This window comes from Hermetia illucens, chromosome 1 (genome assembly GCF_905115235.1).
Source record: "Hermetia illucens chromosome 1, iHerIll2.2.curated.20191125, whole genome shotgun sequence".
NCBI lineage: Eukaryota > Metazoa > Arthropoda > Insecta > Diptera > Stratiomyidae > Hermetia > Hermetia illucens.
The window spans coordinates 194,701,906-194,725,352 of record NC_051849.1 but is presented as its reverse complement, the minus strand read 5'-3'; the positions used below and the strand labels follow the sequence as shown (position 1 = coordinate 194,725,352).

At 43.1% G+C, this 23,447-nt stretch overlaps 1 protein-coding gene across 3 annotated transcripts in view; it reads left to right on the top strand.

Annotated features, from left to right (window-relative positions):
• The first annotated feature begins 4,223 nt into the window (after window positions 1-4,223).
• The window catches only part of LOC119646583 (ras-like protein), a 199,604-nt gene continuing 180,380 nt past the window's right edge, over window positions 4,224-23,447 (top strand). For all 3 annotated transcript variants that reach the window (XM_038047077.1, XM_038047076.1, XM_038047075.1), the window contains exon 1: window positions 4,224-4,779. The gene's annotated coding sequence lies outside the window, so the exon portion shown is untranslated. The remainder of the gene's footprint in view (window positions 4,780-23,447) is intronic.

Below are 23,447 nucleotides of genomic sequence, written 5' to 3'. Positions count from 1 at the left end.
TGGAGAGACTGGTTGAGCGTCACATTCGCAAGAAGGCGCTAAGCTCGCACCCCCTAAATGAAAGCCAACATGCTTACCAACGTGGAAAGTCCTGCGAGTCTCTCTTCATGCTTTGGTTTCAAAGATAGAAGATGCAACTCTGAAGGGTGAGTAAGCGATGGGGGTGTTCGTGTACATTGAAGGGTCATTTTACTGTGCGCCATTCCAAAAGCTCTGTGATGCAGCCAGAGAGCATGGTGTTGCCGAAACTCTAATAAAGTGGATCTACGCTAGTGCAGAGATTGTTGTGTGCTAAAGTGGATGTTGATCGCTACTTAGCAACGGAAACGACGAAAGGCTGCCCTCAAGAAGGGGTGCTATCGTCACTTCTGTGGAGTATGCTGATCAACTCACTACTATGCAAACTGCAAAATCTCGGAATGTTGTGCAGAAATACACAACGCGCCTTTGGTTTAAATGACAGTTGATGTCCGAGGCATGGACTTTCAGTAAATCCAAATAAAATCATAATGATATTATTTACAAAAAGGAGGAAACTGAATGGTCTTTGCCTTCCAGAGATGAGGGGTACAACCCTTCAACTCTCCAAAGAAGTGAAATATCTGGGAGTCATTCTTGGCAAGAATCTTCTTCGGAACAAACATGTAGAGATAAAGATGAAACGTGCTCTCACAGCTTATGGGTTGTGTAGGCGGACCTTTGCCTCGCATTGGGAACTTAGGCCTCAGGTAGTAATGTGCATATATGTTGCGTGGAGAAAAATGGGACGAACCAGAAGAATGCGTGTCAGGATATACTGACCTCTTCTACACCGATGGCTCAAAGACAGAAACTGGTTCTGGACCAGGAGTCTACCTCTCGAATAAACAGGAAGTGGACTTTTCCTTAGGGACAATATACAACGCGATGTGATATCCGATCCTAAGGGCGACAACCTGGATGATTGACGAGAGGTAGAAGGGCAGGCGCATCGCAATTTGTAAGTCAAGTTGCATTGAGGGCTTTGAGTAGCGCTTTGATCACTTCAAAAATCCTTCAGGAATGTAACAAGCATACTGTAAAGTCTATCCTGTCGAAAAGCAGGAAGACTTACAAAAGTATTGTGGGCTTTCTGACTGGCCATAATTCACTAGCTGGGCTTATGTTCAGAGTAGGAATTATCCAAGATGATACGTCTCCATCCTGTAAAGAGGGATCACAGAACATCAGACATCAGATTTTTTGTGCTGATGTGCTCCAACTGCAGCGGGTAGCATTACATCCACTAACGGAAATCCTACGATACATAAACGAATCCGGGATATTCCGTTAGACGGGGGAATCGAGTACAATGGACCACTAGGGTCTGAGTGCTCAGAGGCTTTGCCTCTCCCCCACCTCAAGCACATACACACACATCAATTACTTCAGGGACCAGCTCTCAGAAACTATCGAAAGATCTAAAATATCTGTTTAAATAAAGTTAATTATACAATATTATTATATTTTGTAAATTTACTGCGAACCCCCTTACATTTGTCCTAGATTCGTAAATATGCATTAATCGATGCATTAATATAGGTTTTAATATGAAGCATTATACTAGAAAGTTTGGGGGAAATCCTACTATTATTAACGAAGTTATAGTAGATAAAAATTGGCCTGGTTTGGTTGTTGATATTGATGTTTATCCAGACACCAGCTGTGAACCACTATGGATGCGGTTATCGTATTAAATCCATTTTTTGTCTCCAGGGACAAAACAATGTGAAAAACCTGTGAAGCAGCACATCAAAAGCTTTCTTCCAGGTACGATCCTCTTGAAGTCCACCCAACTACTGGCCTATGCTGACGATATCGACATCATGAGAAGAACGACTCGGGACGTACAAACTGCCTTCATCCAGATCGAGCAGGCGGCGATCGGAGCGAGATCTTTGGCTGTAAATCAAAGAAGGCATGACAAAGTATATGGTGGCAACGTCAGCACCGAAAACCAACCAACCAACAACATCAAACCGCACTGGTCAAACGGGAAGAATAAAGATAGGAGAATACAACTTTGAGACCGTTGATAATTTCTCCTATCTAGGGTCGAAAATTACAACCGATAACAGCCACGATGATGAAATGCAACCACGGTTGTTGGGAGCCAACAGAGCCTATTTCAGCTTACAAAAACTATTGGGTTCTTAGCAAGAAGAATTTCGAACTCTTGGCCGCGTTCGAGAGAAGAATCCTCCGAAGAATTTTTAGCCCCCTGCATGAGGATGGACGATTCCGTTGCCTACATAACGACGAAATTTATGAGCGATACCATGACGGTCTGGTTGTGGATAAAATCCGGCTCAATAGGTTACGGTGGGCGGGTCACTTAATACGCATGGATGAGAATGATCCCACCCGAAAAGTCTGTAAGTTCAATATCCTTGGTAGAAAAGGAAGAGGAGGCAGAGCCTACCTGAAATGGAGCGATGGCGTAGGCCAGGACGCCAGGCAGCTTTTAGAGATATCGAATTGGTGGGCCTCGGTGCAAAACCGGAATGTCTGGAGTTTCTTATTAAGGCAAGCCAAGATCGGGTATCGGTTGTTGTGCCGTTGATGATGATAAAATCAAGAAAATTATCTCTGGGGACCAGCAAATTTATAAATGTAAGCCGGAAATACGAATAACTGATGTATGAATTAACGAGATTCCACTCTATTTGAATATAATTTTCAACATTTTTCTGGGAATACCATCCGATCCTTGTTTTGAGGTTTTGTTCTTAATCGACAGGACCGCTTCCTCTAGTTCATTTACAAAGAGGTTTGCGCATTCCTCAGTACTCCACCTCTCATCGGCAGCGTCAGCTTGGATAGGGAGGAAAAAGTGCCTACACGGCTTTTTCCCATCTTCACTGCTTCCGTAGACCAGGTTGATCGATGGGTACCGAGTTTTTCAATATTCAGTTTATATGCCTCATGGTTCCCTATTACCGTCGCTGGTTAGCTTCTGTCAGCAGCGTCTTTTCTGCCGATTTCTTTGCGGAGTTCAGTTTTCGCTCTCCTATATTTTGTGGATCTGAAGGTTAGCTCATTGTGACCTCTCGCACGCTGAGCAATCCGCAGAAGTCTAAAGCAGTTCTTTCGTTAACTTGCACAGCTGTCCACCAATGCAGAGTTAAAATCCGGTGACAGACTCTCCTTTTCGGCGCCGATGTAATGCAATCTGTGGTGATAAGGCACATTGTTGAATGTCCAGTTCTTCTGCCCGCGCTTGGATCTTGTCGCTAATTTACTTCTGAGAGAGTTTCGACAAATTTTCCAAAATCGATTCTCTCGATGTTTCACCCGGTGCATGTTTGCCGGACGTCAGAGCATTGGCGGTAGCCGTTTGTCCCTTCAAAGGAAATGTACTGATGATCGTTGGCCGTGAAATCTTAAAGTACCCTCCATCATTGCACCACTGACACAAAGGCTCCCGTAGCAAAAGTTACATCAGGGAAAGTGCCCCGAAATTAGGACGTTGGAATGTACTACCGATATTTAGGAAAATAAGTCCTGTCCAGGTGGTCATCTTCAAAATTTGTATACTTCGGGTGTGTAGTTTGGGCATGCCCCATTCGAGGGCTCCGAAATTAAAGTCTCCTCCGACTAGAATCCTTCCTTCAAGGGTTCGAATCTCGTCCTCCAAGGCGGGACCTATTCCGAAAAGCGGACATGGATTCGCTCGGTGTGAGATAAGGTCGCTTCCGACTCATTCCTCGATCAGGGCCTCGGGCCGGGCCGGGCCGTATCTGCTGCTCACATGACAGCAGCGCCTATCTCGGTACTGCTCGCTGAGGAACAACAAGTCAATACTTTTTTCTTGCAACATTTGCCCTATCAGTTGCACTCCCAAGCATACTTGCTGGCAGGATGTGGATTATGGTACTTGGGTTTTCACTTTCTGCAATTCTTCTTTGATCATGGAGATTGCGTTCGTCTTGAGTCTATCCAGCTGGTTTGCGACAAATTGTGAAGACTTTTGGTGTATGCAGAAAAATTGTGAAATATTTTTCAAGTACCACCAGTGTAGGAAAAGAAAAACCTTTAATAGTCATTCTAACAATTGTATCTGAAATGATTCTATTCATTCAAATGAACGCTTTTCTTCGCCCCTTCTTTGCCATTCTTACAACACCGAGTGTATTCAAACCGATTCAGCAAGCAAAAAGCTTTTCCCGCTTCCACCAGATGATGATTACGATGAAATGGAAAACATACCCGTTTGGGTACGAGTCATTTCCACTCGCGACTGTTTATCGAAAAGATTTCGCTTTTCTGTAGGAAAAACATTTTCGTGTACGCTATCTCTCCCCGGGACAATCTTGAACGTAACGGTCTTTACACGCTTCAAGCGTCTAACAACGGAAAAGGACAAGAGCTTCTTGAGGACATTCGAAAGGTGTCCGACACCAGTTGGGGGTTGAGTGTGTTCCTGAGGAAGGATAATAAGTGGAAGGAGCTGTTTACGTTTTGTGATACTCACGTATAAAATTAGGAGTCGAGTGTAAGTTATTGTCACACGACGATCAACAGTTGGTTGTGGAGCATTCAAAAATAAAAGGATTTCCAACGGCGTGTTGCGCTCGTAATTGGCTAGTTCGATAAATTTCGGTGGCTCTAAGGATTTAAGTATTATTTTTCGGTTTGTGTGAATGTGATCAGCGCGTTTATCCAGTTAAGTGATTTTGTGATAACGAAGCATTATTGGAAAGTGCAGTTGGTGACAGTGGTGAAGTTTGGGATTTGTTGGAGAGCAGGATTTTTAATCTGGTGAGTAATTGGATGGATTAAGGAGTTCTGTTCGTTTTGATTAAATCGTCTCAGAAGCTAATAAGGATTTATAATGAAATAAACTATGTCAGGGAAGAAGTATTTCTACTCGAATTTCCGATCAAATTATATTAGAAATAGAATTGGGAAGTGGAACTTTTCTCCATTCACCAAGGATTCGTTTGATTTCTGCTAAAAAACTAACTAAACTAAGGAAGTTTCTGGAAAGTGTGCAACAAGACCTCTGTCTATTTCCCATATTTCCTTTAAAATATCTTTGACGGCTCATTGAAAGCTAGAACATCTCAATGTATCTTATAGCTATCAGATGCGTTCAGCTTTAAATTTAACCATGAACAACCAAGTGTTAATCCTGAATTTCACGATGATGAAGATGATTCTTGCATTCTCATACTATATTTCAACTTGTTGCAAATGACTTCATTCTCGATTTAAAGCGGGAATAACGCACAATCAAGTTCATGTAGTTTCAAATTCAGATGTTTACGTCAAGGAAAGAAATCCACGCATGTCAACAATTTGAAATGTTTTAAATTAAAACAAATAAATGAAACGCATGGTTATTATGGTAATTATTTTTGTTTATAAAAGAAATGAGAGCTTCCATGATGTAAGCGAAGGTTACTCTGATAAACGGCTCAAATTTCACGTTTCGCAAAACGTGAAGAGATTATTTACTTTTCGTATTTCTACTGAGATGAATGAGCGATTTAAATGAAGAATGTTATGAATATTTTGGTGTTTGTCAACTGATTTTTAGTAACTGGAAGTAATTCAATTAACTTCAGACTTTATCTTCATTTATGTCTTTTGTCGAAAGATACTATGCAGTTTTGGGGATCTGTGACGAAATCCTATAAAATGCAGTAAGTCCTTCCGTTCACAGGTTGGGTAAAACAAAGGGACACGCTAGCAATTGCCGTTCTAGATGAAGCTGTTGCAAATTATTCAAAGAACAGAGAGATAAACGTACTTGTTTCCGAAAGATTAAAACAACCATTTTTAGTCAGAGTAAAATTTTTAAATTGAATCTTTCACAGTAAAATATCATCCTTTGTAATGATACGAACATGAATTTCATCTTTTTATGAAATGCAAACTAATAGAAGTTTCCCTTCTTGACTAAATCTTTTTTATTGAATTATAACATATTCAGTATTTCGGGAACCATTTTTCCCTTCTTGTAAGATCTTCTGGAAGTGGAATTATATCCGATGTTTTACTTTTTGAGATTCAGCCAACAGGCTGAAATCTGTGTGAATTTGCTCTGTACTGTGCAAAATTCGTAGAATGGGAGAAGGAAATGCACTTCAAATTTCTGGGAAAGGATATTAGTCCTGAATGGAATATCAGGAGGAGCTGTTGGGTGGAATACATTTACCAAGTCCTGGAACTTTACCGACCAACGCTGGGAATTTCATACTTTAAAATTAATTATTGTTTTGTACATTTTTTGCTGAATTCAAATTAAGTTAAAGAGCAAGATTTTTGTTTGATATCTGAAGGATCCGAAGTCCACATCCACTTGATGTTGGACCAGATCAAACGGATAGCAACTGGCTCTCGCTTTTTATGGTCCGCGGACTTCTCGTTTCGAGCATATCATCCAGTTATACAAAAGAAAGACGACTAATGGCTTCGTTCAGGGCAGAAGCATCTCATCAGATGCTGCCTCACCTCTGCTCTGGGAGCAACTTGACCGAAAGTGGCAACATATGGAAAACGCTCCTTTTTATATAAACGTAAACAAGACAAGGTTGCGGTAATGACGAACCTGCTCCCAGTTATCAAAAGAGTTCTGAATTCTTTACGTTCGCCGAACTGCCTCAACGGCGCAAAAAGTAGTATCCGATCTAGGCTTGTCTTAATAAGGAACTCCAGACATAACGATTGTGCACCGACATCCTTCAATTCGATATCCCTAACAGCTGTTTGGCGTCTTGGCCTATGCCATCGTTTCATCTCAGGCAGGGTCTACCTTATAGACTTTTCGGGCTGGTTCATCCTCATCGATACGGATAAAGTGACCCGCCCACCGTAATCTATTTTGCCGGATTTTATCTACAAGCTGACGGTCATGGTTTCGCTCATATATTTCGTCGTTATGTAGGCTAAGGCTCGTCCATCCTCGTGTAGGGGACTAAAAATTTTTCGGAGGATTCTTCTCGCGAACGCGGCCAATAGTTCGTAATTTTTCTTGCTAAGAACCCATGTTTCCGAGGAATACATAAAGACCGGGCAGATCATAGTCTTGTACAGTAAGAGCTTTGACCCTATGGTGAGACGTTTCAAGCGAGACAGTTTTTGTATGCTAAAATAGGCTCTGTTGGCAGCCAACAACCGTGCGCGGATTTCATTGTCATAGCTGTTATCATGTGTGATTTTCGACCTTAGATAGGAGAAATTTTCAACGGTCTCAAAGTTGTAGTCTCCTATCTTCATTGTTTTCGTTTGACCAGTACAATTCGGTGTTGTTCGTTCTTTCGGTTTTGGTTTTTGGCGCCGACCGACGGCGACGTTGCCACCATGTACTTCGGTCTTGTTTTCATTAATGTGTAGCCCAAGCGCCGTTTGCTCGATCTGAATGAAGGTAGACTGTACATATCGGATTGTTCTTCCCATGATGTCAATATAGTCAGCGTAGGTCAGTAGTTGAGTGGACTTGAAGAGGATGGTGCTTCTCGCATTTACATCGCCATCGCGAATCACTTTCTCCAGGGCCAGGTTAAAGAGGACGCATGATAGGGCATCTCCTTGTCGTACACCGTTGTTGATGTTGAATGATGTTGAGAGTGATCTTGTTGCTTTTATCTAGCCTCGCACATTGGCCAGGGTCAGCCTAGTCAGTCTTATCAATTTTGTTGGGATACCGAATTCTCTCATGGCCGTGTACACTTTTACCCTGGCTATGCTGTCATAGGCGGCTTTAAAGTCGATGAAAAGATGATGCAACTGATGGCCATATTCCAACAGTTTTTCCATCGCTTGCCACATAGAGAAAATCTGATCTATTGCTGATTTGCCTGGAGTGAAGCCTCTTTGGTATGAGCCAATGATGTTCTGAGCGTATGGTGCTATACGACTTAGCAAGATAGCGGAGAATATCTTATATATGGTACTCAGCGGCGTGATACCTCTGTAATTGCTGCACTGTGTGATATTTCCCTTTTTATTTCTGAGACAGACAACGCCTCTTTGCCAGTCGTTAGGCATTGATTCACTGCCCCACACCTTGAACACAAGTTGATGAACCACTTGGTATAATTGGTCGCCTCCATATTTAACCAATTCACTTTAATTCCATCGGATCCTGGCGACTTATGATTTTTAAGCCGATGAATTGCACAAACCGTTTCTTCCATACTTCGTGGTGGCAATATTTGTCCGTCGTCTGTTTTGGTTGTTCACTAGTTCATCAAAGTACTCAACCCATCGCTCCAATATGCCCATTCTGTCGGAAATCAGATTTCCCTCTTCGTCTCAGCAGGATGAACATCGAGGTGTGTAAAGCTTCATTCTGCAGAGTTGTTGGTAAAATTTGTGCGCCTGGTGCGGTTGCTCCCTGTACTTTTCGAGTTCACAGACTTTTTGGTTCTGGCAGGCTTCCTTTTTCGTCTGTGAAGTCGCTTCTTCGCTCGTCGGAGTTCGTGATAAATCTCTAGGGGTGCCCGCGTTCTTTGAGAATGCAACATTATTCGGTATGCGGTATTTTTCCGTTCCGTAGCTAGCTTACATTCATCATCAAACCAGCCGTTCCGACTCTTTTTGCGCTTGGGCCAAGTATCTTTCTGGCCTTATCAATGATAACGTTCTTCAGGTGCATGTGAAGATCATTTGTTGATGCTTCATCTTCAGGATCTCTGTTGACTGCGGTTATTGCGGCATCCATTTCCCTCTTATAGGTGTTACTGAGGGCTATGTTAATTCTCACCTGATTGTCACGGGGAATTCCGGGTGGTGTTGTTATTGGAGCCCGGAGCACCATGCCAACGAGACAGTGTTCCGAGTCTATATTGGCCCCCAAATATGTTCTGATATTCATCAAGGCTAAGAGGTGGTGGCGTTCGATCAGCAATTTGGTTGAAAGTGGCCCCGTCTGGAGAGGCCCATGTATGTTTATGGACGGCTTTCCACACACACCAGGTACTTCCAACAACTATTTCGTGTGACACTGCTAATTAAAAAAGCGGCCAATGTATCGCCTGAATAGGGGCTCGTTCCCAATTTGGCTGTTAAAATCCCCAAGTATGATTTTGATGTCATATCTGGGGCAGACTTCGAGGGTTCGTTCTACTGCCTGGTAGAAGGTATCCTTCTCCGACTCTGCAGTGCCCGCTGGGGGGGCATGAACGTTAATGAGGCTTATATTTCTAAATTTTCCTCGCAAACGCAGAGTGGATTATTGTTATTCTGTTAAGGGAAAGTCGCACCGCGTTCTTGAAGAACTATTGTGCCCCTTTTACTGGTTATAGTGTACCTGTTGACCATAGTATCTCAAGCAGGCCTATAACCGTTAGGAACTTTAGTATGTTCCCTACTTCCAGATGTTTCAGCTTTGCATCTGGTATTAAGTGTTCTCCCAGATGTCTCGACCTACTTTGCACAAGTACCGGACACTGTCCCAGGACGTGTATAGAGGTTTCGTCATACACAAAACCCACAAAACATACAGGCAGTGTCCGTAGATATCCCTAGCTTCCCTAGGTGATAATTCAGCCGACAGTGACCAGTGAGAATTGCCACTATGATTCGGAGGGTCTTTTTGGTGAGGTTTAAGCAGTCCTTTGTGCGCATGGATTCGTATCGCCCAATAAGCACCCTGGACTGCTCCATCCCTGGTAGGCCCGCCCAATATAGTTCACTCAACCGTTTCTCTTCATTTCTTAGATTCATAGCCATGAAACCGTTTCCGATTCCACAGAAGGATTCTGGCCCGTGTAAAGGCGTCCCTGCTCCCTTCTTGGCTAGTTCGTCCGCTGCCTCGTTGCCTTCCAATCCAGCATGGCCTGGAACCCAAAGTATCCAGACCTTGTTGGATGAGCCGAGTGTATTCAGTCTCTCAAGGCATTCCCATACCAGTTTAGAGTTCACCTGGTTGGACCTAAGTGCCTTGATCGCTGCTTGGCTATCGGTGAGAATAGCTAAGTTCTGCCCCCTGTAGTTCCTTTGCAGATTAAAGGAGGCACATTTGTCTATGGCGTATATTTCCGCCTGGAAAATGCTAGTGTACCTGCCCATAACGCAGAGTGTCCAACGTTTGTCTTGCCTGTCAGCCATAAATTGGGACAGGGTATCGGCTAGTTGCTTGGCAACTTCACCTCTGTACCGGGAGCGCGCGTTCAATGAGAAAATGCGCCAATCGTTATTCCATTTTCGCTGCCGGGTTCGTCGTTGTAAAATCCATCCAGTCCGAGGCTCCTGTTGTGGTTTCGTAACAAGTTGTTTTCCTTGTTGGGTTGTCAGCCCTACCCAACTCCCAACCTAGAGAACCAGTTGGTACAATTTGTCCCGTTTTTAGGCGCGGGAGGCTCGCCTTCATCCATCTCCGTTTGCGGCTTTTCGTTGAGAAAGATCTCCCAGTGGTCACCACGTGGGGGTGGAGATAGGGTTTGGTAGTAGAGAAGTTGAAGTTGGTTGGGCAGGCGTTTCTCAGGTTTTATGCTCCGTCGTGGGTACCAATCCACGCTTCGCTCTGGGGCCTATACTACCCTTTGACCACCAACTGAGTTCGCCAGGATTTTACCTTCATAATCTATATCGGTTTAAATGTAGCTTCCTTGATACTCAATATAATCTGCGTACATCTCCCTAAACGGTCGCAATTGCCGACGTCTGTTAATACTTCAATTTTCTTGATAAGTAAATTTAAGTTGAGGATTAATTAATTTCAAATGAAAAAGTGCTATCATGTAATACAGAAGAAAACTTGCGCTATATGAACCACTCGCTTTTTCATGGTAGTCACCCATGCTGAACGTTATTCGCACTGCAACACAAATCAATTCAGCTTTAGGGTTTTCCACATGGGGCTCCACGGCAACCACTTATTGTCCCTTGTATGACATACATACAGTTCCAAACTTTCATGATATGATCAATCGGCATGCTATCACTGCAACCACTCTCAGATAAACAAATCTCAGTCCAAAGGACTTCCCCATGAAGCCATGGTAGAAAAGGCAATTGGAAGCACGATTCTGTGAAGAGGAATTGAAAATTTTATTTATGAGAGTACAAATTGGTATGAACGTTTGATATTGGAAGAGAGTTTGAATTTTGGAAGAGTGAAAATCAGAGCAGGTAAAAATAAATTAATTCATAATTTCGATATGAAAATAGGATAGGTTCACCACAAATTTAATCCTAGGAGACTTCCGCTTCTTAGTCGGTTTCCCGTAGTTTCACGACTTTTCTGCAATTAATTCTGCAGACATGGCGTGGCTATCAGAAATGCCAGAACTATCCAAGTTATCAATGAAATGGTTTGTTCGGTTAAATCCGCTTTGGTCTTGCACATACCCCTATGCAACTTGACTTTGAAGACAAGCTACTGTTTTTAATGCACATGTTTTTCCACGATGAAATTAATATCGACGCCGCACTGCGGTTAGAACTGATTACCCAAAGCACGTAAAACAGCATCAATTCCAACAAGCCTAAAGCACAACAAGTACTTTAGTTACTAATTTCTGTTGATTTTATGCGAAGATAATTTAAATCCAGTAGCCGACATTAGCTGTTGGAATACATATTACCGTATTACTGTACCACTAGACTTATTCTGTTACTTATTATTTCTAACGAGCTCGAGATGGCCTTTGAATAAAAATGTCAAACACACGCGCTACCCTGGCGAAAACCAAGCAAGGACAGTTGGAATTCCTGTGTAAAAAAAAGCCCTCACAAGGTGAAATGATTAAACACATAATGTGGAACCAATCATGGCGTTGTTTCCAATTTGTCAAATCTTGATGAGGGTTTAAGTGGGCACGATACGTTTCTTCAAGTATCTGATGGTCAGTCCGAAGCAGACACAATTCCAAGAATATGTATTAGTGGGTCACCTACATTTTTGTAGTTTTTCGTTCATTTCATCTAGAGAAAGTCAATATCTGGAAATGAGATTTTTTCGTTCTAAACAGCTTTATCTACTTCGGAAGAACTATCAATTTCTTGGAGCCTGGAGACGATTTTCTTGACAGAAAAGGACTATACTATCATCAGTAAAGAAATGCCACTTAGTTGCTCCGTTGCCTCACTTGGGATTTCCGGGTCAAATTTATCTGAATTGAAATTCATTTTATATAGATATGTCAATCAATAGTTAATGTTAAGTCAGTTAATGACTAAATTCTGTGATGATTAAGTTATGGTGAAGGGCGAAAAAAATGTCTCCCATGTTTCCAAGGTTTCGTGGAAAAGCTGTCTGTCTGTTTGTCCGTTTGTTCGTCTACCTATCTGCTACACGCACTTGTCTAAGAAAGAATGATACCTACTGGGACGAATACAGTAAATAACATCGTTTTATGTTTAGCTTAAGGGGGGTTCTCATACATGTATAAGGGTATGTTCGAGGGGGGGTTTAACTTTGACATTAGTTGTAAAGCAGCGGAACGCTTCCGCTTCCAATGGCCTGTTGGCAGTGTCATCCCGGCTCATCCGGAAGACTATCTCCAAGGGATAACAAAGTATATCAGGTGCTTGAACGAGTATCTAATACTGCAAAAGTTTAGAGTAATTCCAAGGTATTCATTGCTAGGCTTTCCAATGTAAGACCCAATCATGGAAAGGGGCAGTAATTAGTTTGTGCTTGTGGTCTCTAGGGTTCAACACCAAATTGTCTAACATCTACGAATACTGTTCTAATTATTGCATTATATTATATCTATTGGAAGAGCGTAGAAAGTTACGTCCGGGTGATTCAACGTGAGTACCTGTCAAATTGACTTAATCTTACGGTCTGCTTAAGATACGGATTGATTTTTTGACCACAATCAGAAACCCACTGAGATAAGCACAACGGTACTAATCTATATTGAGTGCATGACCCAGTTAATTCATACTGATGGATGCAAAATTTTGCTAAATCTCTACGGAACTTGAAAGTAAGGTCACCACGTTTGAGGCCCGCTGTTCTGTTCGCTTAGGTATTACCACAACCCCCATGAAACTCTCACTAGGAGGCCAATCACTATAATAGAGCTGAACGTACATGAGACAGGAATTCTCCTGAGGCATGTGAATTCAGAGGCTATCCTAGTTTCCATGGTATACTGGTATACCCCTGGTAGGGTTTCGTGTCCTGCTTCTCCTTCAGATGCGTCCCTGTACAGGCTCGGGTCTAATCACCCTGATTCAGTCTTGGAGCATTCTCCTACTGCATCATGGCCAGCAAACCATAGTGAGTACAGCGTTTCTCGGTACCGTCACATGGAGGTTGCTTTTCGACTTTAATCTTCGCTTTTTCTTCCAACACCTTTTCTATCTTGTCGCAAAACTATCCACTGACTATTCGCTGGATCTATATGGACATATTTGGTTCTTTAGAGGTGATTATTAGTTCCGGATGGAGCTTCTTTCAGTTGGTTTTTTCCTTTTGTTGATCACCTTTCTATTAGTTGATTTTTCCACTTTTGCCGGTGATGAGTTGATAACCGAGAAGTTACCAACTTTGACTAGCACAGTTTTCTTCGGTGAACAGATTTCTTTCTTCTTGGCCGCTTGCTGGGATCCTATAGGCTCATTGGTACTGCCTGAAAGTCGCACCTGAATTTTCTGTCTTTGCCATTTGTTGCATGTTAATTTTTCTCCTACAGTTCACATTAGCGTTATTTAATCAGGTTCAGGAATTGGACACTTTGACGTCCAACTAAACGCGGACCGAACATGCTCTAGAAGATTATTCTGGCCCATCTACATTATTGAATGTCATCATGAAGGAGAAATTCAGCTAGAGACAGTGAGCAAATTTGGAATGCCCAAAATGGGGCAAAACCACGCTTCGCTCAGGCAGCAAAATGATATTCGTCAGAGTAGATTGGAATGGCTCACAACTTGTATTGTCGGAAGTAAAGATCTACGGTACCAGAAAAGGTGATGGGAAGGTACAAGATGAACTTGAATTCTAACTTTGGGTGGACGTACGGCGATACAAGAAAACTGGTTGATTCTGTATATTGTTCGATCCCTTCACAGAATTTCCTGAAGCTGTTCCATTTTTGTACCTCGGCCAGTTCCCGGTTTGTTTTGCCCGGTTGAAGAGCTTTCATACTATTCATGCTATTCCACCAGGGTACATTATTTGATGACTTAACCGTTTTAGCCGGACAGTTGGCCTCATATGCGTCAATGAATATTGAAGTTTTCCACTATTGTTTTTGGTTCCAATTCGTACCTGATATCATCATCCCTTTGAAGGTGAGCCATGTTATTACTCAGGTTCGTTGCATATGGATCCCAATCTGTTCTCCTGGAATTCCTTATTGTTCTTTTTATTTCAGAGTTGTCCTCAATGTTGAATATGATTATTCTGCGATCCGGCATAGAGGGCCCATCCGACATTCTCCAATTCCCGACCAGCTCGCTCATCAGAGTGTCCCTTAGAGTTATGTCTAGTACCTCTTATCTAGTGGTGGTCACGAATGTTAGAGTGCTCCCTTTTTTATGTATCTCTAACTTATTCCTAAGAATATGTTCAAGAAGGTACCCACCTCTTTGATTGGTGTCGCTGTTTCTTCAGACTTCGTGATGGGCGTTGACATCGCGGGCAAGAAAAAGTAGTAGCGCTCTTCTGTGGCAGAAATTCACCAGTTTAGCGATTAGCTCCGGTGGGATCCGGATGTCATCTCTCAAGTGCTCTCCCCGGCTTCTTGTGAGACTTGGTTAACCACAAGGTCCCCAGTCAGGAAATTTGAAAGAAACAGGTATTTCAAATTACGTTTAAGAATGATGCAATCTCTTCGTTTTTCGCAGCTGGAGTCCCAAATTATCTGCATGCTTCCTCCTTCTACACAACGAATTTGCCCCCGGTATACCCGGGGATCCTGAGCCAGTACTTTTCCACTGTTCTTCTTGAAACTTGCCCTTGCAATCACGGTAGATGCAGCTTTTGTATAGTGGAGGCTTATCTGGGCTATCTTAGTGCTGGTCATTGGCACCGTTGTTTTTGGAGCTATTCTCTATTGTCGAAGTATCTCCTCCTCCTCCGACATAGCGTTTTCTTGTACGTCGCTGTCCACCCTAGAAAAAATCTACGTCTACTTCATCCGGCTTCTGTTCTTGACTGGGTTGCAGGTCTACTTCCCTCATTAATCCAGCCCTTTCTGCCTTTATGGCCTCCGAAATTCCTACGGGGACCTCGGTAAGTTTTCCACCCAATGTCTCCTCGGCTTTTTCCAGTGCACGTGCACAAGTATGTCGTCAAATCTATGGTTAATATGACAACTGGGACGTTTGATTGCCTTCAGGGAACAGCCATCCACCTTGATCGTGAGAAGTCTTACCTCGCCCTCCACCTTGCTTCTGAAGACTCTCCATAATCGTGTATGGATATCCTCATTCTGAGCGATTAGGAGGCCCATGAGGTCTTCTTTAGGTTTAAGGAAGAAACACTGTCACCTCGTGTGCTCCAGGTATATCATCCCAAGCACATGTCGACTGTTCTGCTCCTTCCGAACCTGCATTTAGTAACTATAATCCACTCTGCAATGTTCTCAGTCATGTAGCCCACCAGTATGTGATCTGATCGAAAGCATATCCCGGTGAGCACAAGCTTTGCAGTTCATCTCTTGCACATTTGCCTGACGACAAGGTCTTCGATAGTTTCGTGCCTCTCACGAGTGAGTAAGATGGTTAGTCGAATGCCCTTGACCGCACTAACATAGCTAATGCCGGGCTTCCTGATTCGCGCTTTCAACCCTGACCTACTCGGGTTTTCTCCCCTCTTGGGTTCAGGTTTGGAATTTTTAGGAGCATTCACCTCATGTGGGGGAATCTCCGCTGCTCCCCGTTTTTTTGGCTCCGATAAAGATGGCTCAGATTTGTCTTGAGCCTTTTTAAGGGTGTCTTCCGATTCCAGGCTTTCGTTCAGATAACGCAGGTACCATTTAGCATCTGCACCACTTGAGACCTGTCTCCTTCCTGAGGCCTGATATATTGTTATCATACATGCTTTTGCTTGTCCCTGGTTTTCGAGCAGTGGTCTTTGTTAGTTGTTGCCCTCGCAGTATAGAGTGAGGCTCCGTTCGAATATAGTCAGTTACCCCCAACTGCGAACTATTCAATGGGCATGGTTTGCATGACACCCTGGATTTGGGACTTTTTTCGATTCCCTAGTCTAAATCTGTAGCATTTTGCTTATAGTAGGGTCACTTCGTACAGAGTGCCGCTATCGCCACTCACTAAAGGTCTTGGTAGACGAGAGGCTTGGCCCTTGGAAAGCCACATATCACCCTAGAAGAGATACACACATCATTTATATTCCGCGTCAATTTATTCTGCAGTGCACTGCTTGACCCCGGGGTCACTTGTGTTACCTCTGACTCATCCTTTGTGTAGGCGTTTACTCGTTTCTTGTCCAGCGTCTCGCCTACTTTTGAACAGGTCCATCGATGGAACCAGTTCCACTTTCTCACATGCGCTTGTACCATTGAACGCCGCAATAACCAAGACATCCCTAGTGAGGCTCATGTTCAGTTTAGTTTGTGGGTGTCCTTCGCATAGCCAATTTTGATTCACGGTATTTGATCACTTAACAGGATTTCACAGCTCCGTACTTCCACTTAATTTCTTCATAAAGAATTCAGTTACTTCCTATGGAGCAACTTCTAAAGGTCAATTCTGAAAAGGTTTTCTTTCCCCAACATTTAAAAATTAGTCTCTTTTTTATTGACAGCTTGACAGTGCGATGTTTGCATATTGGAAGCACTGAAGAAGGGAAATTGATTGACCCCATACATTGACACCCCCTAATGTAAAAAGTTTTGTGTTTTCCACACACCTCCATAGATATCAATATGGCTATATAGGTAGGGAAATATATTTGTATCTACATCCCTTGTAAAATTCATTTAAATCAGTACGAATACAATTTACTTCTTAGAAATGAGCTAGACACTCTTTAATCAAGACAGTATTTGATTTTGTTATTTGGCTGAGCAAATACTACACTACCACACCAGGGTAATCTCCTTGGCTGTAGCCTCCTTGAACTTCGACTCCATTGTTTACGTTCTGTAACACGGAGCTTTCGCGCATTAAGGGCATTTGTAACTAAAACCAACACTCATAAGAAACTCAAATAACGCTTTGTTTGGAGCACAATATTATGTTGCCGAGATACAAACGATGCCAGGATCATTTCCCCATTGAACGAGCATCGTTTATTATTCTGGCGTTACTATGAAAATGGGAAGCATGTCATTGTGACCTTTTCAAGTTCGGCTAATTACAAAGTTGATTAATTTAAATGTTAGAAGGCAGTCGACAAAGGACACAGCAGCGTCAAATTTTCAAGACCAACAATCGACTCTATTGCCGGGCTCAGAAATATATTGACAGAAAATTCTTTTGGATTTGGTAATTAAAACGAAACAATTTGGCATTTTTGAAAACTAAGCACCAGAAAAATTAATGTTGCTCCTTTGGATTCCCAAAAGTATTCCAATTTATTTTTTTTCTCCCACTTAAAATGGAAGTTTGTTGATTTAAAGGACAGAAGTATGTATATTAATATCACGTGCCTGGCCCCACTTATTTCAATTTATTGGAATGGTACTACCCCAACTGAGTTTTTACTATTTTCATGGCAATGAGATAAATTTCTAGTGGGAGCCAGAATGCAGAGGAAAATTTTTGAGTGCGTAGGAGTATAAGAGGGAGAAACAAATTTGGAATGTGAACTGATGAAGGTATTTCAATTAGGGTGACATAATACTAACTTAGAGCAGCTTCAATTTTAATCCTGTTCCGGGAATATTCGTGAAATGCTTGTTTATATTGCATCTGTCTATAGTATTATCCACGCTTGAAATTCTTCTACAAGTATAACTAAAATATACATCCTACTCGCTTCTTTGTGAAGCATAGGGAATCCGCATAGCTTTTTGATTTTCCCCCATTTTACTTCCAATAATATGTGCCAGCAAACATCAAGGGAATAAGGAAAAATTTGAACATACACATTCATGACGTAGCCCGAACTCGAACAGAAGAAACGAGATCAAGACTTGTATGTATACTTAAGGAGTAATATGCCAGTAAATGGAGGGTCATGTGTAAAACAAAGTCTTATTAAAGTCGCCTTACTATCTGTCTGTTTGTCTACTTTTTTTTCCGAAGATAGAAATCCTCGAGGGCACTGGAACTTATTTTGCCGATTTGTTAGATATTTACCGACAATAAATGTTCCCTAACTCAAAGCGTATAAAAAGTACTTATTGAGCGTCGAAGCCGCCCTTGCTCGCGGTAAGTTCGCAATTCTTGTGATCCCACTCAATCTCTCCCTTCTTTTATCAGTCTTGCTGAATCCACTGCCGACTCCCCACAACAATCCTGAGACCTTCTCTGCACCTACTTCCCCTCCACCCCCTACGCCTCTTCTAACTGCTGACTGTTCCGAATCTCTGGCCATTCCTCTCCTTACGCCTTCCTTGGTTGAGTTCCTTATTGGTAATCTTGACCTCAATGTCGGACCTGGCCCCGATGGGCTTCCTAATCTCTTCCATTTTAACTGTAGAAAACACATTTCCCTCCCCCTGAGCATAATCTACAATAAAAGTCTAGAAGAATACTACTTTCCCCATCTCTGGAAATAGAGGCTTGTCATCCCTATCCTCAACAGCGGAGACCCTTCTCTTGTTGTGAACTACCGCCCCATTTCCCTTCCCTCCTGTTGTTCCAAAATCCTGGAAAGATACGTCAACGACTGGTTGTCCGCGCACTTCGGTCACCAAATTGCAAAAAACAGCATGGTTTCGTGAAACATAGACCTACGGCTTCAAACCTTCTGGTATTTACCAATTCCGTTGCTAAATGTTTAATTCACGACAGGGAGTACATGCCTTTGATACCGATGATCATAATATTCTCCTCTCTAAACTCTCATTACTCAACTTTCCTCCCTAAGTCATCTTCAGGCTTTCCTCCTATCTCTCATGCCATTCCTGCAAAGTTTCTTTCCATGGTTACTCCTCTCGTTCCTTCTCCCCTTCCTCCGACGTTCCCAAAGCCTCCATACTTGGCTTCCTACCCTTCCTGTTTTTATCAATAACCTCGCCTCCAACCTCACCTGCCCGTGTTTGTTTTACGCAGACCACCTTAAATTATTCGCCTCTGCTTCGTCTCCGCTGGACTGTGCTCTCTTCGTTCGGTCAACGAGCTAACACTGAATATCAGTAAAAGCTACTGGATGTGTTATTCGCTTAAACCCCTGCCCAACATCCTTTTCCTATTCTCTTAGTGGGCAACCCCTTTCACTGCTGACCTCCTTCCAAGGCCTGGGTGTAGTATTCGACGACAAACTTCGTTTCAATTCCCACTTCGTTGACATCATCAATAGAGCTTCCAAAATGCCTGATTTTATCCTACGTTCCTCCTCCAACTTTATATCTCATTCAGTCTGTATTGAATCTGCCTCACCACATGTTTAACTACGCAACAGACTATAGGGACTCTCAAGCAACTAGAACATATAGGACATTATGATGCATGATTTTTCACACTATTAATCCCAACACCAACCATTTGTGAACAATGTGAACCATTTGTGGGAACAATGTATTTCCATTCGTTCCGCGTCCGTTTGGTCAAAAACCTTCTTAGCGAGAATAGCAGCTCTCATCGTAAACCTCGTTATTAGGTTCTAATCGACAGATGTGAATACATTTTACATTTCAAGGATAACCACTGCGCAAACTTGTTACTACTACCTTTTCTGTGCGCTGCATTTTCAACCAGGTCTGTAACCAGCTTTATAGCGTTCATGGTCGGTCTGATTGCAGAAAGTTCGAATTGTCGGTAATATAAGCCTCCTAGACTTTCTACAGTCAGGACCAATCTATTACATGTTACTTGCTTCTACATTTTTCCCATAGGTTTGTCCGAAAATGGTCTCTGAGCAGATTTAACAACGTTGGACAATGATAACAGTCAACTTAAGAGCTTTTTTGGTGCCTACCGGCTGTAGCCGCGTCTGCCCCCCTGAAGAAATAAACCGGAAATAATGTTCAAAAGGAAATAGGCACATGGAATTTCTGGAGCTGTCTGGCCTTTGAATCTTGCCTTCCACGCTTCTCCATGGAGCTTTTTCATAAGCACGCCTGTGCGTCCACCGGCCCTTCGAAAACTCGTCCCATCTGGGTTACTAGCGATCATGCGAATTTGACCTTGCATCATTGCGGCAAGCGATAGAAAAACTGTTGGAATATGGACAACAGTTGCACCATCTGTTCATCGACTTTAAAGCCATTGATGACAGCTTAGCCAGGGTAAAACTGTACACGGCCATGGGAGAATTCGGTATCCCGACGAAATTAATAAGACTGACTAGGCTGACCCTGACCAATGTGCGAGGCCAGATAAAAGCAGCAGGATCACTCTCAAGACCATTCGACATCAACAACGGTCTACGACAAGGGGATGCGCTATCATGCGTCCTCTTTAACCTGGCCCTCGAGAAAGTGATCCGTGATGCCGAGGTAAATGCAAGAGGTACGATCCTCTTCAAGTCCACCCAACTACTGGCCTATGCTGACGATATCGACATCATGGGAAGAACGACCCGAGATGTACAAACTGCCTTCATCCAGATCGAGCAGGCGGCGCGAGATCTTGGGCTGCACATTAATGAAGGCAAGACAAAATATATGGTGGCAACGTCAGCACCGAAGACGAATCAACCAACAACATCAAACCGCACTGGTCAAACACAAACACGAAGAAGAATAAGGATAGGAGAATACAACTTTGAGACCGTTGACAATTTCTCCTATCTAGGGTCAAAAATCACAACCGATAACAACTACGATGATGAAATCCGCGCACGGTTGTTGACAGCCAACAGAGCCTATTTCAGCTTACAAAGACTGTTCCGCTCGAAACGTCTCACCATAGGGTCAAAGCTCTTACTGTACAAGACTATGATCTTGCCAGTCCTCATGTATTCCTCGGAAACTTGGGTTCTTAGCAATAAAAATTGCGAACTCTTGGCCGCGTTCGAGAGAAGAATCCTCCGAAGAATTTTTGGCCCCCTACATGAGGATGGACGATTCCGTAGTCTACACAATGACGATATCTATGAGCGATACCATGACCGTCCGGTTGTGGATAAAATCCGGCTCAATAGGTTACGATGGGCGGGTCACTTAATCCGTATGGATGAAGAAGATCCCACCCGGAAAGTCTATAAGAGCAATATCTATGGTAGGAAAAGAAGACGAGGCAGACCCTGCCTAAGATGGAGCGATGGCGTGGGTCAGGACGCCAGACAGCTTTTAGGGATATCGAATTGGTGGACCTCGGCGCAAAACCGGGATGTCTGGAGTTCCTTATTAAGGCAGGCCTAGACCGGATACCGGTTGTTGCGCCGTTGATGATGATGATGATGATCATTGCTGCTTGTATGCCCCTCCATATGTCATGCATGGTATAAGAACCCCATGTCATACACCAGAATATCGACTGGGAACATACCTGCCTCCACCAACACTGTTTCAGCATTATTACAAATTTTCAAAGCCACCAGCCAGTAAACCGAATTCACTTGCTTTCACCTTTGAGAATAACAGAACAGTGCGGTGGTGCGATCAATACCACTCCGGCTAAAAGCTGTTGTTTACAGTGTTTCGGCCAACCGACATTCGGCAACATTCTTACAATTGCCGTGGCGGTGCTAGCTGTCTTTTGGTATGAATACTCTAGGCCCCCCCCTAAAGCTAAGTTTAGCGTCACTTATTACCCCTAGGTACCTGATAGCCGGTTAAGGGACGACAATATATCCATGACTTCGGCTTTTACGGTGTTTTTTTAGCGTTCGTTATTAAGATCATGTCCGTTTTTCATCCGCCAGTAAAGACCTGGTTAGAAAAAGCCGGATTGTCTGGCTATTTCTAACCAGGTCTTTACTGTTCTCATCGTCTCCGATGCGTAAACCTCCACATCACATTTTTCTGCAACAACTACCGTCAGATTACCGAAGAAGCCTACAATCGTACACCTCTCTCGGACGGGAAGCATAAGCACTTCATTATACATGACATTCCAAGGGACGCAGTACCGAGCCCTGTGGTACCTCCGCTGTGACGATGTACTTTTTGGTATCGTTATCCCAGCTATGCACCAGAAAATTCACTCTGCTGAGTAGATTCCATTCAGGAAAACGGAGGACGCGATCCTTGAATCGAAATATTTGGTGAAAAAACATCCTGAAGCCCAAGCCCGAAATGGACCGTAGTGCCTCGATGACACAACTTGTCCTTACGGGATGTTTGCCCCCAGTGTTTGATTGCAGAATTTGTCACCTCTACTCTTGGTTGCAGCCCTGGGATGGGAGAGATTGAATCCTTTTTTGTAAGACTTCTGAGACGTAATTTCCTTCCACGCTATAATAACCAGATACTAAATATCGGTAAGATGGATGCCCCTCAAAAAATAAACCCAATTGTATTAGCGAATCTGAGGCTGCTTTGACATTTTACCTTGGCAATTCTGATGAGTTTCTGCGTCGATATATTACTTTCGATAAATCGTGAGTACACTATTATATTCCAGAAATGAAGGAATAGTCAAAATAGAATCTTTCAAAAGCGAACGAGCCCTATGCGGAGTTGTCGAGCCTGCAATCAGACGCGTCCCTTAGTGCAGATAAGGGATCACTCAACGGATGTGTTATGGGTATACATATTCATGCATACTCATGAGCACACTGAGAAGAGGGGAGCAAAATCCCGTCTGCAAATAAAAATTGGCTATTGGATGGGCCCCTAAAACCGAACATGCAGGATAGAAGGAAAGATAAGGTCCCGGTGCACTGCCTCAGAACCTGGCTGTTTTTGGCAGTAGTCAAGCCGGTCCCCGGAAAGCGATATCTAAAGACCGCAGTCTCTCAGCAATGGGACTAGCTTCTAAATGGACCCATTCAGTAGGAAATCGATTTTTCGTAGACCTTCACCCTTGTGGACAGAAGTCCCTACGACTGAAAGTGCTACCCTGCGGGGAAGAGTGTAGCGGGATGATTCAGAAAAAAAGAAGGTGCTGCGCCTAACTACTCGAGCAATAGGTCTTCTAGAAAGCTGTGTCACTTTCTTAGACCACATTAACTACCCGAGTGAAATAAGAAGCAGCTATCAGTGTGGAACTCCCTTGCACTAGGTGCAAGATCATGCAACCGTGACGGAAAGGCCCAGGATGAAAGAATGGTGAACGCATCGGGCGGAAAACTGAATCAGGTGCCCATTAAAATCACGAGTGAGAAAAAATTGAGGTAGAGCCTGCATGAACGGTTGGCCAAACAAGCAGCAAACCCCTACGAAAAAAGGTCCTAAAAAAGTGGCGCTAGTGAAGAGAACGGCTGAAGCTGTCGTCGAAACTTATGTAGTTTCAATTTCATAGAAAGGAAATGGCTAAACATTTAGGGACATCTATGCCAGCTA